The following is a 14563-nucleotide window of genomic DNA, read 5'->3' on the forward strand; positions in this document are numbered from 1 at the left end:
AAACATCTAACTATTATTGTAACCAAACATTGGAGAATACAGTAGAGCCCTTTAACTCCAAACTCTTTTACTCGAATATCTCCTTGACTCGGACAAGCTTTCTCGTCCCTTCAGCTGACAATGACTTATAAACCAATCTCAATAAATCGAAATTTCCTTAACTGGAACAAATTTGTGTGTTCCCCGTACAGGTTCGAGTTATAGGGACTCCACTATATCAGGAAATAGCAGATTGACCAATAGCAATAAAGCATCACACCTCAGAATGATAGGCTAACCAATGAAAACGTTTACACAATTTCACGCGCCGTTCTTTTTGCAAAATACCGCAACTTTAAACCATTGCGTCCGGTTTCAAGTGAAACAAATCCCCGTCTTTATTTTCCCTTTCGCATTTATCTCTCTCTTTCTTCTCCTCTCCTCGCACTTGTCTCACTCCAACACTCGGGCCCAATCCATCAAAACCAAAATGATATCTTTCTATATATCTATCCATCTTTCTCTTTTCTCTTGTCCGTTTTTTCTCTGTATTCTATGTGTGTAAAATTTTGTGAGCCTCACGACGGCAATGCTTGATAGAAAGAGGTAACCGCAATACTAACTTTAATTTAATCAATGTATTGTTTTATATACGATTTTTTTTTGTAACAAAAATATTGGAGAAACAGCCGTTGTTCTGTATGTCTCTCTTTCTCCTGCCCAGGGTTACCTCAAAAGTTAATCCACAATCAACATAAGCCATATTGCATCTATCTTTCCGGACCTTAAATTACATTTGACCAATTGAAACATATATCCTTTGTATCATGATCTGACAGTCATCGTTAACTATCATTACCAACATTGTCAATAATATTATTTCGAAAACTAACAATATCTCATTTTCGAGATATATCAAAAAGTCTCATGTCCCCCCTCTTGCTTTATTGTATGTCAACCAACATTAACAATCAAGTGCTCTTTACCTCGAGTAAATAATGAAGGCAACTTTTTTTTCTTATTCAAAAAGAAACAATAGCTTTCTCTTATTATCAATGATAACAATAAACTTTTTTTTAGCTATCCGTCAATCAAAAAAAAACCTTTACTCATGACATATAATTGGATGTTTCAGAAAACGTCCTCCATATTGGATTTTTGTTAAGAAAAGAGAAAAAGAGATATTACGCTACGATATCGCTCGCGCCGCGGATTTTTATTTTAACTTTTTTGTTCCTTTTTTCCTTCCGCCACTCATTCGCCAAAGGCCTCTGATGATAGTACGATTTCAAGTTAATTTTTAACTGTCGGGAATAAAACCTTCTTATAAATGTATCGATTTTGACCTTAGGGTCGTTTTATGACCCCCTGTCCCCCTTTTTTACATAGCCCCTTTTCGAAGGTGTAGTCTAAGCCATATTTAAAGGTGTCTATAAACTGTACGACGAAATCTGTGATATAGACACGTAGATGAATAATAAACTATTAAAATGAAAATGATATTCTAAAGATTTCATTTGAAAGGGAGAAATTGAATATAATAATGAAAAAGAAAATAGAAAATGATATTATAATACACTTTTAACACTACTTTTTAAAATTCTCAACAAAAAATACAAATCTACGAGAAAAGGAAGAAGAATGTCGGCCCGATCTTTTTCCGTACATTACGATCACGAAATATGAAAATGAGTAATCTTCAGACTTAATATGAATGGTACTAAATCTTTATATAACATTTATATGATTATATACTATCCTCATATTTTGTTTCGAGCTTACTTAAAGATACTACTAACTCTAAACCTTTAAACGACCTCGTCTAATATGCAAGAATTCCATATAAGACCATCAGGGCATTCAAGTACTTTTAAAATCTTCTTTTTTACCAAGACAAAGGTAATACCGTTTTCAAGTATTTAAAATTACATAAGTTACTCTTTTTCAGAAACCGCATTGGTAGCTTTTTTCTACCTCGTTTTACAGAAGTTCGAAATTCTCGATAGAAGAAATTAGAAGAAGAAATTAGAAAAGCATTTTTAAGTATTTAAAATTACATAAGTTACTCTATTTCAGAAACCTCATAGCAGGTAGCTTTTTTCTACCTCGTTTTACAGAAGTTCGAAATTCTCGATAGAAGAAATTAGAAAAAGAAATTAGAAAAGCATATGTGTCGTTAAACACTTGGTCAGGTTAAAAATTTTATTTTTACAATCACGTATTTTGCTTGTTTTGCTTCTTAATTAGAATCTTAATGGCCGTTAATATAATTTCAAACACAATGCCATTAATTTAGTAATGCCAAGCTAGAGCATCGAAAAAGAGCAAAAATTAATACACCCCTGTGTCACAGACTCTATGGAGCCCCCACCCCGGTGGAAAAATAGGCCAAAAAATCGTCCCCGGTGGAAAAAATATCCTACAATTTCAACCCCACCGCGAAATTGCTCTATGATTTTATCCCCATTGAAAACTGAATGTAAAAAATTGCACTCCAAAACCATCCCCACTGAAATTTTCACTGATTTTCGAGCTGGAAACAATAGATTTTCTATCCCCATTGGCATTTTGATAGAAATTTTCATCCCCACTGAGGGAAAAAGTTTTACCGGGGCACTGAGACAGGGGTGTATTAATGTAAAAGAATATTAGAACTCGCATGAAATTTCCACTACTTTTTAAATGAAAGAGATTGTATAAAATTGTTAACAATGCCATCTTATGCCCCATTACTTAATTCTTACTGTAAAAAACAATGCACGTGGTAGAACTTGTGCCTCTTTAGTAACATTCATGCTAAAATAGATAGTGATCTACTAAAAAGGACAAACCAATTCCCAATATCATGTACAATTACAGTTAGATTAAATACTAAGGGCTGAAAAAGGTAACGAAGGAAAATTAAGGATGCTTTTTGCAATTCAAATATTATTTAATATAAAGGAAAATTCTTTAAATGTAGTATGTTTCCTTTACTTTCGATACCTGCAAGCATCTTCTTGGAAAACAGCTTTCCCTTTCCAATTTTTTTTCGTTTTGTACCTAATTATAGAAAAGTAAACCCAAACACACCAGAGTGTATCTCCATTGTTCGTCGTTATTATCATAATCTGCGGTCAACGAAGTAGTTCAAACCAATTTCCCTCAAACATAAACAAACCGGCACCGGGGGACAGCAGCATGCAGTAACCCCCGATAATCTATAATCTTGTCTTTCTAGAGAAACGCAACCAAAACACTATCTATACAAAGTTAAATCAAAATGTATCATAAACCTAAACTCAAAACAAACCCATAGATTACATTAGTGTGTTTTTATGAAAGTAAGTCGAATAAGAATAGAATTTCTTAACCATAATAAAGAAATATTACCTTTGAAATAATGAGGGGAATATATCATCAACATCAACAAGACGATCTTAAACACACACATAGAAAAAATAACGACACAGTGTTCACCGCATAGAATTGGTTAACCACGCTAGGTTAAGATTCACAAAAAAATGTTTTCTTCTCGTGTAGTCAACCCCTTTTGTAAAAAAGCTTTCTTTTCTCACTTAGTCTGTTGGTTCTCTTGGTTCTGTACACACGCGTTGGGTGTGATTTAATCTTCTGGAGGATTCAGGTCTTGGTAACTTTTTCTTAATGGTCAAATACTTGAGTGATGGTGTACATTTAACTGGAAATGTTTTCCTCAATGTTTTTAATAAATTTACTGTTCCTTTTTATCTCTCAGTTGTCCTTCTTTACAAACTTGATTTTGAACAAAGGTGTATTGTTTTGAAACAAAAACTCTATTGTTTAGTGCATCAATACGTTCATTGTTTACCCTTTTAGACTTAATGTTTGTATATCAAACTTAGCTACTTCCAGCAAATATTCTCTCTCATTTTTCAATTATTCATTCTGAAAGGGGGCCTTGAAGTCAATTCTTCATTCTTTCGAAGATTCTTATTAAATGACACTGTATTCGTCATCAAAACATCCAAAAAATTGCTTACTTTTAGGCTAATTCAATGTTTTTCTCTTCCAAAAACAACACAACCACGATCACAGCAATATGCTACCATTTTGCATTCTGATTACCTTTTTTTGTGCTATGATTTCTATAAAACATTAAATTTGTTATTTTTGTTGCCTTTTTTAATGAAGTATGAATATGTATGGTAACTAGCTGTCGCTTTAAGCGTGCTATTCATCGTAGCATTTTATAAATAGTACAGTAAGCAGACGATTATTCATCGAGAGTTTCATGATTTCGCATGATGTATTTTGCACCTTTTTCACACATTTTGCCATTCATCGTGATTGTTTGTCTAGTTAGAGAGATCTTATTGTCAGCATAGTTAGCTTTGGGAACCTTAAGATTTAAGATTTTTGATTTCATTTCAAACTGGAGTTTGTGCACCTTGTGAAATTAAGTTAGACTGCTAAAAGTATTTTTTTCAAAGGCAATTCAAGAAGTTGTTTCAAAGCAAGAACCGAAATCGTTTCAAAGGAATTAAAAGTTGCCATTATTTCCTTTTTACGTGCCTAGAATATTTTGTATCTCGTAACGGTCTGTCCTTAAATATTTTTAATGCTTAATTGTGCTGAAAGCTTAATTTTGCATAGCTTTATATTAAGTAATTAAATGTGATGGGGGTCATTAGTTTTCTTAAATCGCTGACGACTAATTGTTAGTTGACGCATTTGTAAACTGACAGACGGATGATGGATATAGGCTGTTGTACTTTTGTAATTTACAGAAATGTCATTTTTGAGCGATTTTTTCTTTTAATTTAGGGCTTTTTAATTTGTGGAAAGTTATTCCTAATAATCTTTTTATTGATTTATTACTAAAAAATTGTTAAACTTTTGGGGGACAACATAAAAACGACTTTTTGCAGTCGTTCTAAATTTAGATGAATTTGACGTCATTTTTATAATCTTTGCGAACCATTTCCGCCAATAATCCGCTAATAATTCTCGTAATAATGATATACGATAATGACGACATCAGTTTTTACATTACCGTCACTTAAATAGCGAGCACCTCAGCGAAAACCGCGGATTTTCCATCTCGTTTTTTGGTGAGTTCCACTTTGACGATTTTCGAAAAAAAAGAAGCCTTCCAGTGTCCTGACGTAAATTTTTCGATGCAGTGACGTCAAAAAATCGAATGTTTGGAGCCCGAAAACCTGCTAAACATTCGAAAAAGTCGCAAAGTGGAATAGACGTTTAATTGTGTAGAAAAAACGCGAGTGACGTCTAGTACCACTTAAACCACTATTCTTTTCGTCATAATTGCTGACATTATTGAAGGATGAAGCAAGTCGCACTCAGTTTTGCCTAGATTTAAAGAGGTGGGAATTTCAAAACCTTCTCTGAATCAAAGTTGATTAAATTTTATAAAACTTAGAAAAAGGAATATTAATTGTTTAGAAATTCAGAACAATTTAAGACTTTTAAATCCTTTTGAATTTTTTATTGGAAAAGGTTTTGGATTTAAAGGTCATATTTTGAAAACATTTTGGGATTTTCAAGATCGAGTTTTTTGTCAAAAGATTTTTGTGAGGATGCTCTATGAATAGTCTTGTTTTTAAAATTCAATAAAAACAAAAATTATTGACTATTGTCTGACGTATCAGTTCTTTTGCATTTTATTCTGCGCCTTATTTTTCACTAGTACTGAATGCCATCGAGCGTCATCCTTGTCTTATATAGAAGAGAGATATAGGGATAGAATGAATAAAAAAATTATCTATACGAGACAGTCTCCTAAGATTTTTTTTCGTCAATTCTTTTACAATGTTATAAAGTGATTATAGGACTGTCAGCAAATAACTTATCATTTGGTGCGGTCACAAGAGTGAAACTGTGGTTTTCTGCTTGAATTTCCTTTTTAATGCAATTGAATCTCATATTCTCGAATAAAATTCCTATTTTAAAAAACATTTTTTTTATAGAGATATATTGTCCCTTTCATCTATTTTATGTTCAGTAATTTTTATTCATAATGAATCAAGTCAATGTCAATCTAATTAAAATTTACGATAAATAATGCACGATTTCGAAGCCCAAATGTAAACAATATTTTTTGGTCCCATATTGCACGGAATAAGCCCATTTCCACCATTCGATAACATTTTTTTCAGAAGAATTTTGCGTGAAGGAACTAATCATAGGGGTTGTATTTAAGCAAACCAAAATTTTTGATTCGATTTAAAATCTATGCTCTAAACTTTTCTTTAATTCTGGAACATTTTCTTTGATTCGTAAAAACGTTAAAAATTGTTTGTCAAATCCGGGTTTAATTCAAATGTTTTGGAAAATTTGGTCTCCCAGGGAATGAATCTTGCTGTTGTATGGTAAATACACCCCTGTATCACAGTGTAAAACACCCTGCAATTTCAGCCCCACTGGAAATTTGACTTTGTTTCCATCCCCATTTGAAATTCAATGAAAAATTTTTACACTCCTAAACCATCCCACCGGATTTTTTTACCTGGGAACGATAACATTTCTCTCCCCATTGGGATTTCAATAGAAATTTTCATTCCCACTTTGGGAGAAGAATTTCCACCGGGGCTGTTAGACAGTGTTGCTAATCTATTTTTGTTCTTCAAAATTCGTTGAAATATTAACAAAATCGACATTCAAAAGTTATACAAGATTTTGAAATTTTAGAATACTGAAAATTGTATCAAGCAGGACAAATAATATGGCGACTTTGAGTTTATTAAACTTCGTCCATATTTTATTAAAACAAAACTAAATATTTTTCAAATAAAAAGATAGAGATATGAAAAATTTAAAAAATAAAGTTAAAAAGGTTTAAAGATTCCTTATTATTCTCTCTTGTGGTCAAGACTGTTTTCAATATATTCTTAATTGATTTTCAAATATTTATATTTTAGGCTCGATTCATCTTATAGAAACAGGTTCCCAAATGATGGTTAGATCTATTTTTTGATCGCGGCTTTTCTGACCACTGCCGGTTGACTTTTTAACCGACGCTTCTGACCATAAAAACTAAAAACATTCCACGTGAAAACAAAAGATAATTTCCTAGTGGTGTGGTTTTAATTTTACACCAGAAGGTGTAAAGATTTCATCTTCCTTTTCAGTTTACAAAAATACTTCATTTTAAATTGGCTTAATTGTAAAATCCACTTTCAGCAGGAATGATTTTCCCCTGATTTTAAACATCTTGCTCGAGTGCCAAAATAATCCTAGCACCCCTGTGTCACAGACCCGTTGGGACCTCAGCCTCGCTTGAAAATTTGACAAAAACTTCGTACCTGGTGGGAAAATAATCTGGAATTTCAGCCCCACTGGGAAATTGACTTTGATTTCATCCCCATTCGAAATCCCATGTTTAAAAATTGCACTCCAAAACCATCCCTGCTGGATTTTTTAACCTTGGAATAATAGAATTTCTGTCCCCATTTGGATTTCAATAGGAAGTTTTATCCCCACTGAGGAAAAAACTCCACTGGGGCTGTGAGACAGGGGTGTATTCTCACATAAAATCAATAACTGGATCAATTGAAGCAAGGCAATATAGGTTAGATTTACTGTCGCTCAAAGTCATGTGAGTAGAAGCGATTGCTGAGCTCTTAAATCCCTACCTTGCTAAGAACTTTTTCCCAGCTCGAAAGACAGAGGTTCCTAATTGCATAGAGTTTTGGCGATCTTTATATCGCTGAACCCTTAGCAAAACTCATTTGTGGTAAAAAAAAAAGCTACCTTGAAGTAGAGTAAAAAAGTAAACTCTCTTTTTTCAACTACCCACGCCAAATAACCTCAGAAAAGGAAAAAATCTATATGTTAAGGGCTCAAGAAATATAATATAATCTGTGGCACTTTACCAGCAGCTAATTTGTATTTTTACCCAGACTGCAACGGTAAAACATGATGAGCTATAACAACTATTTCTTTGCCATTGTAGACGCCTCCGTTGATTGCAGAGACACCCACGCTTAACGAAATAAGCTTATAAAAGAGGGCCAAAATGAAAAAGAGAATACCTTATAAAATGTTTGAAAAACTCTTCCAAAATCTTCATGTGTTCTTTAGCTTCAATAATATTTCGTGCTAATTTAACGTTCCAAGTGGCATCAAGGCCAGCCAATATTCATATGGAAATTATTATGTTATATCATTAGTTTAGCTACTTAAATACACTCCCTTATTTCTGGATGTCAAATTTTGTTGAGCATCCTGTAAACAGAATATTACACTTTAGCATGAGAGTTTTCCAGATGGACTAAAAAAACCTTTTTTTCAAGCAAGGTCTTTTATTGATGAGATAGAGGTAACCTTTCCTTTTCCTTTTCTTTTTTTTACCTTTTTAGTTCATCCCTCAAGGTAAGGGCTTTTGATTACATATCCTCTATCTCTATGGCCTTTGGAACTTTTACATATATGGTAAAAACTAGGTTAATCTGTTCTTGGGAGATAGAAAAATGACGCTGTAATAAAAATAAAACAACACATGTAAAGTAGCAGAATAACGTCAAGCTAGTCATCTCTTTATCTGATATTCCGATGGCGGATTGGCGGCCGCCCACGCTTAAGCTCTAAAAGAGCAGACCAATTTCTCATTGGAGAGGAATGATAGTCGGCCTTTGATGTTCCGCATCCCCAGTCGGGTTCAACTATCCTTGCAACCTTTCCGCCCTTCAGAGTTTTAGCGTGTCGGATAAAAATTTCTGCATCTGGGTGCCTTATCAGTCATCCCTTTATACCTTAAATTTAAGGGAACTTGCATAATTTTGGCACTTGCATGATTTTTGGCACGTTTTTCCTAAAGGGTTTCCTATATAAATACACCAAAAATTTAAAAACGTCTTTTGGACGTCTAATGTACGTTTCTAGGACGTACAAAGGTCAAAAAGCCGTCCATTGAATGTCCACAAGACGTTGCGTGCCCATAGGGCTAATATCGGAATGCATCTTTGCCGATAAGCTAAAACATGGACGAAAACATGAAAGTGCTACAGTTGTCTCTCTCAAATTCGATTTTCAAGGGATCAAGAACTTTCTTCGAATTAGAGAAAGATTGAAATTACAGAAGATGTTTTACACAAATTTTTAGCTGGTGGACTAATATTTTTGTTCGGATTATGGAAAGATTTGAATAGTAAGATTTCGAATTAGAGAGAGTTGACTGTACCGCCAACCTTGCAAGATCCTTCTATTGAGCCAGCGGCGGGTTTGAGATCATATGCGTGCCATGTGCAGAGTATAATTCTAACCTGAAAAAATCATTTTGACAGAAGGATCGAAGGATGAACTAACCTGTTGTAGGGAGAGGTGGGATTTTTTAAGTATCAATATTTAACATGTAATGAAAATGCGTTACAAAACTTGTCATTTCCTCTGCAAATATCTTGATGATCCATAATTTTGATGGGATTATAAACTGCTCCTCCCTCTGTTTGTTTAGTCTCCCTCAGTGTGATGTATCATATACTCTTTTATACCTTCATTTTGTCATTCTTGCTTTTTTAAAAATTATTGATATTACACGTCACGATTTTAAAGTACTTAATGTTTCATGATCAAACTATTTTTAGATCATTTTTGCTTTTAAGTCATTTTCAAAAAGTTGAAAACGTTAACTGTCTACACACGCTGTTTGTAATTGAAGCTGAGTTTTATTCTTCGATATAACATCTTATAAACGTTTAAATGGTTTTTTGTACACAATTCTATTACCATTTCGAATTAATTGGTTTTCAATTTGTTTGTTGTTCTATTCGAATAATACTACTTACAAAAACGAAAGGGTTAAAGGGAGACCCCTGTTGAGGATATTGGATATCCAGAAGGTTAACGATTTTTGTTCAAAAGTGGATATCCAGGATGTAAAGTGTCTTTTCAACTAAAAAATGCGATATCCAGGGGTGAGCATCTTTATAAGAGAGGATATCCAGGGGGTTGAGCATATTTTTAAGAGTGGATATCCAGGGGGTCTTTACTAATAAAGTAGGATATCCAGGGGGTTCGATACTTCGAAAAATCAAATCAACATCCTCAACACTAAAGCTTCGGTAACTGATCAAGCTGTATGTTTTACTTTTCCCTATTAGCTTTTTATACTGATAACCCAAAAGCCCACTCGTTTTATTAATACCTGTTAAATCATATGATAGGGGAAATAATCTTCTCAAACCTTAAATCTTGCTTATATTAACAATGAATACCAAACTCGTGGTAGGGTAACCCCAAACTCGTTTATTTTTGTGACCGCATGCTATAGCTTTGTGGCATAAATTATGTGACAATAGGGATTAGGGTTAGAATGTAAGTGAAACAAAAATAAAATGATATTAAAACAGATGACTCGTGGTTGAGATATTCAAGCTTGTATTTCTTTTTATATTCCTTTAAAAAATTATGATATTAAAACCTTTCATTGAGTGACGCTTTTTGTCAGAAATTTGTACGTGCCAAGACTTTTGCTGACGCAATTAAACCTAAGGAAGAAAATAGAGTTTCTTCTAAAACTAGGAAGATTTAACGGTCTTGGTAACTTATTAGTGGGGAAAATATTAACAATATTCAATTAAATACAGACTAATGAATGGCCCCAAAACATGACTCTTAGTCTAAGATATGAATAAAGAAAATTCATTAAAAATAATTTACAAATACCTTATCGCGCCTTTCTATTTTTTTCGTTGCTGGCGTAAAGGGATCGGAATTAAATTAGAGCCACCCTTGAAATGGAAAAAATTGACCTTTGGCGTAATAAGGGTTGGCGCTAAATTAAGGCCGCTAATGTAGTAGGAATGTCTTTTTCTCCAGCGATTGGGACGTTACCTCACATTGTTATGGAGAAATGAGTGTACTTTCCCGCCTATCGATCTTCGCAGACATAGTAGTTGGCATGTCTTCTGGTTTATATTTTCATGAACATAATAACAGCGCCATGAAGGTTTAACAAGTCTGATGGCATTGCGGTCACGAATGTATTAACACCTTATAGCGGAAATATGATGGTGACCTAAAACAGGCGTTTTATTTATAAAAACATAAATATATAGAGGTATATTAATCTGTGGAATTGGATTTTCTGACCGAAAGGTGTCTGTATGTATTTCCTGCTCTTGAAATCAGACTTTAATGCTTTGTTAACGTTGTTGTTTAGGGAAGGGTGATGAAGATTCTAGTCGTTTGGTATTGGGATAGAAATTTAATCTGACGTTTGATCGAGAGAGAGAATTTGACCAGAGAGAATTTCTTTCATATCTTTTGGCGAATAATCATGACTTTTTAGAGGGAAAATTTTCCAAGTTTCATCTAACTTCATCAGAGAAATTAAACTACCATGGCTGATCGAACATTTTGAGTATCAGATGATTGGAAGGTCTCATAATGAGGAATGTGGTCGTAAATTTGCAGATTTGGCTGTGATTGTTTTGTGTGATGTTTTCCTTCGAGGAGTGTCAAAAAGAGAAGTGGTATCTGATCTTGTGACAAGGTGACCTTTATGTGAGAATTTCACACGATCTGATTTTTTTGAAATGATTTCACGAAGGAAAATGGAAAGTTTTTGAAGCTCTCATTTTGTAGCTGAATTCCTCGCTAGACCGTAACCCCCCCCCCAAAAAAAAGATAGCTCTCTTTTTGTTTGACGGGAGAGGATTTCTAAAATCATTATTGCTTTGGGTGATTCTGAATCTTGTATTTAATCTGTTTACGACTTCATGTCACTATAGACAAAGATATAAAACAGATACTACATGTATTTCAGCACTTCAGTCGCCCTATAGAAAGCTCGAATATGATATTATACTGCAAACTATTGTATACTTTTTTTACTTCTATGTAGCTTATTTCCCTTGATGTGACATTTTACAAGGCGCGTTCTCCTATTTCAGCAATGATTTTTGCACCTTTTTGCATCCTTCCTCTCATTCTTTCAATATAAAAATTTGAATGTTACCACACAGGCTCTTTCGATGGAGTAGTTTACCCAAAAATTTCTATACAGAATCCATATTACCCACAATTTTTAACTTTGTGTGAATTTTTTTGCTTTTTGCGAAATAATTCAATAATTTTTCTACTTCGAACTTTTCTAACTTTTTCAAAATAAGAACTTTTCTTAGATATAAGTTTGTTTTTCCAGAAAAAAGGGTGGTATAAAAACCACGTTCAAAACCTCCTTACATGTAACGGTTGTATGTTTTTGGTTTGTTAGGCCACTGTCCTTACAATTAAAACGTATTTCGGACGTCCGAAAGACATCCATATAATGTTATATTTCGTCGCATTGTTATCAGAGTCAAAAATCAATGAATCGTTCTCTGTTAAAAAGGATGTATTTTGATTTTTTTTACCATTGTAGCAAAAATTTTAACCATTTTATTATGATATTTTTCACAAGAATTTCTATGCCGTGTTTTGCGTTTTTTGAGTTCTTTTTGTTTTTTTTGTTATCTTCATCTTGTGGTTGGCAGTTGTGGCTAGCCACATTCAGCATTTACGAAAATGGAAGATAAAATCTTTTATGAGATTTCAATCGCTCCGTTTCTTTCGTATTTTTCTTTTATACTATAGTCAATTGAGAAATTTTTGACTTTGTTTTCTATACGTCAAAAGTTACTCCCTTTTTATGGGGAGGGTCTTTTCAGTAAAATATTTGCTCTACCAGCCTTCCAGTAAGAGTAGTAAGAGTAACAGATTCCAATCTACCTCAAATCTTAAGCGTCAACTGCTTTTCTCTCTCTTAGTTTCATTGAAATATGTCATGCATTTTCCGTTCTATGACATATCTTCTGTTCACTTTTAACACAATTTAAGGCACCCGGAAAATCATTGGTCATTTTGAATACATAAATCGAGAATGTTTGACAAGTTTCTGAAAAATTGAATAAAATCGTCTAATACCCTATAAACCTTTGATGAACGAATCGCTAATTTTCTAAGGAAACCCCAAATTTTTTTTATTTACAGAAAATGACAGAACCTGAGGAAAACAAGAAATATCCGGAGGAAATTCTATACCCAGGGGTGAGTTGTGAATAAAAGGAAGATACTGAGTGATATTGGTTAATGACTTGGTATGGATCCTTTGGTATTCTACTGGCATACACTTTTTCGATCGTAGTCGCCAATTGCCGCGCGGGCATTTTTTTGTTCGTTTTACCATCCTAAAACCGTTCCTATTACGTTTCACCACGACACAGTAATTCATGGCATTCATGGCCGACTGAACGATGACAAACTTCATCTGACTGGTGATCTGATTTTCGAGATAGTTGTCGAAATAAGCTGTTAAAGGTTCGAATCACTAAAAATCCTATCAACCAGCCAATGTTTATTAGATAACTTCGTTCCTAGGCCTCCTGGTAACCAGCAAATGATAATACTGTAATTGACTGATTGAATAATTACCGCGCAATAGACATTGATTTCATTAATTAGAGGATTGTATTACGTAATTTTACAATTCCTATAAACAATGAACAATAAACTCCAAATACGTCATATTACCTAAAATTTAATTATAACCAAATAAATCATTTTATCGATTTTGTTTATTTATATATTTGTTAGAAACGAGGGCTGGTCAATGACTTCCTTAACATTTCCTCTCAGGTAATTAAGATGAGAAATCCTTTAAGCAAACTCATTACTATACGCCCTGATTTTACAATTGAATTATCATTTTATGTCTTGTTTTTATGTGTCTCATGTATGAATCTCTTCTTAGTGTTTTAATCCAGATAAAACTTGAAGAATCACTTTCGGTTAAAATAGTTACTTTCATCTTCCACGGACCAGTTCTACTTCACGGTTTACGTCTGAGGCTGAAGTTCGAGAATAGACAATGTACCGGGGGGGGTTCTTAGGCAAAAGTGGGTGCTGGAAATGTGCAGACGGTAAGGGTCGCTTTTTTCACCTTTTAAAGTCTCTCTAAAGGTCGCAAAAATCAGAAAAATTTGAATTAGTCTCTCGAAGGGTTGGAAAATTCTCGGTTTTTGGAGGTTCTATCCGCACATACCCCTCATCCTCCAACCCTAGTACACCCCCCATGGAACAAAGTTCTTCGCTTTATTTTCCCGGATTTTTCTAGGAATTGTAACCTTCTGACATTTGTAACTGAATCTCGAAGAAAACTTTTTAAAGCTCTTTTTTTCACGTTGGTAATTTTTTGATAACAGCAAAATAACGAATAAATTCTTCTGAGTCACGGATCAAAAATTTTGTAATATTTTTTTTGATTCATTCGTTCGATTCACGCGTTGATGGTGATAATTAAGATGGGAGAAAATGTACAGGAAGTCTCATTACTCCTCCTACTCATATAAACAATATCATCGTATCTGAAGAAAAATTGTAATTTTGATTAATCATGTGTGACTATTTCTTTCTTCATCATCAAATTTTTATACAATTTCGATTGTTTTTCCTTGTCCTTCTATCAAAAACGATTCGATTACGACGAGACTCGATAAAAAAAGTCGTCATGATTTTTTTCTTGTGGTGATGACATATACTAATTTGGTGTGGCTCGTCTGTTGATCAAATGTTTAAAAAAGCGGAGAATCAGGACTTTTCTCCTACTCTACTACCTATGGCAATC

At 33.7% G+C, this 14563-nt stretch overlaps 1 long non-coding RNA gene across 1 annotated transcript; it reads left to right on the forward strand.

The window, feature by feature from the left end:
- Nucleotides 1-10716: 10716 nt before the first annotated feature.
- On the forward strand, nucleotides 10717-14330 carry LOC136810452 (uncharacterized). Its single transcript, XR_010847108.1, has 2 exons — nucleotides 10717-11017; nucleotides 12931-14330. It is a non-coding gene; the product is annotated as an uncharacterized lncRNA (long non-coding RNA).
- The last annotated feature ends 233 nt before the right edge of the window (nucleotides 14331-14563 follow it).

The sequence above is a fragment of the Clytia hemisphaerica genome, unplaced genomic scaffold, assembly GCF_902728285.1.
Source record: "Clytia hemisphaerica strain Z4C2 unplaced genomic scaffold, Clytia hemisphaerica genome assembly, whole genome shotgun sequence".
Classification (NCBI taxonomy): domain Eukaryota; kingdom Metazoa; phylum Cnidaria; class Hydrozoa; order Leptothecata; family Clytiidae; genus Clytia; species Clytia hemisphaerica.